The sequence below is a fragment of the Augochlora pura genome, unplaced genomic scaffold (assembly GCF_028453695.1).
Source record: "Augochlora pura isolate Apur16 unplaced genomic scaffold, APUR_v2.2.1 APUR_unplaced_1190, whole genome shotgun sequence".
Taxonomy (NCBI): domain Eukaryota; kingdom Metazoa; phylum Arthropoda; class Insecta; order Hymenoptera; family Halictidae; genus Augochlora; species Augochlora pura.
The window spans coordinates 1-4631 of NW_027581210.1; the positions used below are offsets into that span (position 1 = coordinate 1).

A 4631-nucleotide genomic window follows, 5' to 3' on the forward strand; every position below is an offset into this window, starting at 1 on the left:
ATGGCGCGGCTCACTGGTCGGAAACCAATGTACGTATCTGATATTTAGCATCCTCCGATAACAATCCATTTATCCCATTGCACTGCGACTACTTTCACGCTGCGCGTGATTAGCACTTATTTGTTCTTAATACCGTCCTTAATAGGACCAGATAATTTTTCTTCACTGTATTGTCGTTATTTACTTTCGTTTCTAAACTTTGATAATAGAAGAATACAATTTGATTTCGATTTAGAAGAAATTAATAATATTTATATATTTATAAATTCAATAGATCTTGCTTGGAATCTTTATCACAAGGGTTAACCCCTTGCACTAACGAGTTAGACTTGTGACGAACGTATCGTGCACGATTCGATAAATATGGCTACAAATTATTTCTATTAAATCGAAAGAAAATTTGAATCACCTGTGTTACGTACCGAGATTTTCTCACGACGTTTTTCTTTCCTCCTTGAAGGCATACGCGAGATGACGTCGGCGGTGAACGCGGCGCTTTCATTTAAAAATAGAACATCTAATCTACCATATGGGGCTCGAGCTCAATAAGGGCCACACATTCCCGATCCTTAGAACCATACGTGGCGTGATCTGGGTCACGTAGGCCCAGTCCCCACTACCGAATTTTCCAGTTTCCACTGCGTATAAAAGGGCTGAGATTTTTCTTCTCAGCGGGCAGTTTCACCTAGTTAGTTGATTTGAGAAGAGTTTAACATCAGTAAACGTACATCATTCTTCGGTCAGTAAACGAACACAATTCGTCTTACGACCTTCGCCTCAGCAGGAAGTTCCGGTCAAGACGCATCTTTGCCGCAATACACGCAAGCGCAGTGAACGTGGCTTACCCGTAAGCAATCTAGTGCCAACTCAACCCACAATATCACAAAAATAGCTACTCCAAAGATCAACCGCCTACAAGTGCTGGCGAGGAAGCGCCCAGCCATTCTTGAAGACTCACCTCCAGCAGTGCGGAGGCATGTAGCCGCCGAATCATCACTCACTTATCCGGCCTTCGAAGCCTACACCCCCGAGGACGTAACCATAAGCGCGCCAAACGTTCCTGTCCAAAACAGGTTCGAAATTCTCGCAGCCTTTGCTGAAGCCACGAAATCTAGCAACACAACCGCAAGTACAAATACACCCAAACCAAACCAAACTCCACCTCCCTCTCATCCTGGTGGGAATCCTACCAACACACGCCAAGCCGCCACCCATCTACGTCACCAACTTCAATGGTGACCTGACTACCCTAGCTAAAAACCTCCATAATCAGTATGGAGACACCTTCTCCCTCAAATATCTCGGCAACAAGGTTAAAATCAACCTCCCCTCCCTAACCGCTTACAAAGATTTTCAGAGCGAACTGCGAGAAGGAAACAGGCAGTTTCATACTTACACCCCCAACTCAGAGAAAATCCTCGCCGCAGTCCTCAAAGGCCTCCCTGCCATAGACCCCGCCGAAATTATTAGCGAACTAAAAACTCACGGACTGACACCACTAACTTGCTTTCCCCTAAATTACAAAAATCCCAACTCAAATAAATTCCCCCTTTATAAAATTACTTTCCCAAATGGGACCTCTTTCAACTCAGTTAATAAGATAGGTTTTCTGTTCCACACCAGGATATACTGGGAAAAATATCTATCCCAAAAAACTCACACACAATGTTTCCGGTGCCAAGCCTTCGGCCATTCAGCCAACAACTGCAACCTCGCCCCCAAATGCGTAAAATGCGCAGGCACCCACCTCACCCGGGAATGTACCAAAACTAGGGACACCCCGGCTACCTGTGCAAATTGCCAATGCGATCACACTGCAAACTACTCGCAGTGCCCCTCCCTCCTCAGATACCTGAAGAAGAAGCGAATCTCCACCTCCCAGACCACCCCTGTCACTCCACCCCTAACCCTTAGGTTCTCTCAAGCCCCCACACCCAAAAAACAAACCTTCTCGTACAGAGATGCCCTTACGGGCAACAACCCATCCCCCAGCAAACCAACCTCACCCCCTCCGCCAGCTGGCGAAGAATCCCTGGCAGGAGCTCTCTCCATCTTCCAAGAACTTAACTCTCTCTGCGATTTCAAGCTAATGATCAACGCAGCTAAAACATTAATATCCAAACTCAGAAACTGCAAAACTCAAATTGAACGCATGGAAGCGTTCGTAGAAGTCGCCCTCTCCCTCGACTAAAATGTCTCCCCTACCAAACATACTCCTTTTCAACTCCGAGTCCTTACTCCCAAAGAGGCTCGAATTACTGCACGTCCTCCACAAACACAAAATTCACATAGCACTCATAACAGAAACTTGGCTCAACTCTTCCAAAAACCTTTCGCTCACAGGCTACCATGTTCTCAGAAAAGACCGTGACACCTCACACGGAGGTGTCGCCATCCTAGTTAGCAATAACCTACAATTCCAACTACACACAAACCCCACAACAAACCTCGAAACCCTCTACATCAAGCTTCTCACTCCCCAACTCTATATTGGAGTCGTCTACATACCCCCCTCCCACAAACTCACCCTCGCTGAACTTGACCAACTAACAAACCTCCCTGGCAACTTCATTGTCGGAGGGGACCTGAATGCCAAGCACACATCCTGGAACAATTTCCAGAACAATGCCTCTGTTAACATGCTTTACAGGCACTCATCCGCCTCCCCCTACCTAATTAATCACCCTGGCACTTTTACCTTTATCCCACCCAATAACAGACTCCTTCCATCCACACTTGACCTCTTCCTCATCAAACACCACCACACCTTCCACACTAAAACAACAGACGATTTTACTACAAAACAGAGACCGGTCCTTCTCACGCCTAAACCAGGCACTCTTCCACCTCCACACACAATTCCCTGCATTGATTGGGCTGCATACAAACAGTATACAAACACACACAGACTAAAAACCTCCTTCAACACGACAACTCAAATAGACACCGCTATTACTAATCTACAGGCGTACCTATTAGCCTGCATAAAAAAAGCCACAACTCAGCACACACCCCACAGAAACCACATAGACACCTCCTCAGACGTGGTCCTCTTAAATCTCATAAAAGCCAGACGTACTGCAAGGAAACAATGGCAGCGTCATGCAGCCCACTACTACAAAGACCTAGCTAAACTTCTCTCCTCACAAATCACCTCCAGGATTGCCAAAATTAGAAGCAATGCCTGGGAATACAAGATTCGAAAACAGACCAAACCGGACCCTACCTTCTGGGCCAACCATAGGACCCTCACAGGCAAAAAATTTCACATCCCCCCCAATTACACACAATAACATCACTTACACCACTGACCTCGACAAGGCCAAACACCTATGCAAAACCTTCCAACTCATACACAACAACTCCACCTCCGCCTCCTCCAATAACGACCCAGTTATCAGTCATTTTATTACCAACACATTAGATGCCAACACTCCCTCAATACCCCCAGCCTACCATGACTTCCACATCCCACTTCCCACAGTTCATAAAGCAATATTAGCACAGAGGGACAATAAAATCCCTGGCTATGATCGTATCACCCCACCTACGCTCAAATTCGCATCACCTAAAATAGCTCTCCAGCTGTATTACATCTTTAACCACTCAATCAAATTACAGTACTTTCCGAACGCCTGGAAAATAGCCAGGATTGTCCCTATACCCAAACCAGGCAAGGACCGCAACACACCTGAGAACTACAGACCCATCAGCCTGCTCCCAGTCATAGGTAAAATCTTCGAAAAATGCATCCACATCTGGCTAACCAACTCGTTAAACGCCACCCAAACCCTCATCCCCCAGCAGTTTGGCTTCAGACCCCACCACTCCACCACCCACCAGTTAATAAGAGTCGCACAACTTCTCACCCATGAACATAACACCTATCGCTCCTCTGCCATGATTCTCTTCGACCTCACCAAAGCTTTTGACACAGTCTGGACAGAAGCCCTACTCTTTAAACTTCATAAGCTCGCTCTTCCAAGAACCTTTATCAAGCTCATACAATCGTATCTCCACAACAGGCACATCTTTGTCTCCATCACTGGATCCTCCTCCGAGCTCCTATCAATAACTGCAGGAGTCCCCCAAGGCTCCATCCTCGGACCTCTTCTCTTTAACATCTACATCAACGACATCCCAACGGTCAAGGACTGCCACCTTGCACTTTACGCAGACGACACTACACTCATTTCTTCCTCCTGGTCCACGCACACCCTTCACTCCAGGCTGCAAGAATATATCAACTCAGTATCCACCTTCTTTGCAAATTGGAAACTTAAACTCAATCCACTTAAAACAAAGGCCATCTGCTTTCCAAGAAAAGGTTCTACACCCATCAACACCCCATTACTCGTTGATGGTCACCCAGTCGTTTGGTCCACCCAGGTCACTTACCTAGGGATAGTTTTCGACCACAAGCTCAGCTGGACCCCAGCAGTACTCGATAGATTAAACAAGGCCAAAAAAGCAGCTGCCTCCATACACTCCCTCCTCGCACGTGGCTCGAAACTAAAACAGCACCTCAGACTCACACTCTATAAAACCTGTCTCAGGCCGGTACTCACCTATGGATCACACGTCTGGTGCACTGCCCCCAGGACCACCCTTAAGTACCTACAAATATACCA

The 4631-nt window shown here is 46.7% G+C and overlaps 1 long non-coding RNA gene across 3 annotated transcripts; it reads right to left on the reverse strand.

Annotated features, from left to right (window-relative positions):
* Nucleotides 1-11: 11 nt before the first annotated feature.
* Nucleotides 12-4631, reverse strand: LOC144477454 (uncharacterized). Of its 3 annotated transcripts, none has more exons than XR_013495201.1 (4): nt 4569-4631; nt 4399-4512; nt 423-4230; nt 12-192 (listed from the first exon to the last, which is right to left on the reverse strand). It is a non-coding gene; the product is annotated as an uncharacterized LOC144477454 (long non-coding RNA). The 3 variants fall into 3 exon arrangements; XR_013495202.1 differs by having other exon boundaries at nt 12-197; XR_013495200.1 differs by having other exon boundaries at nt 12-4230.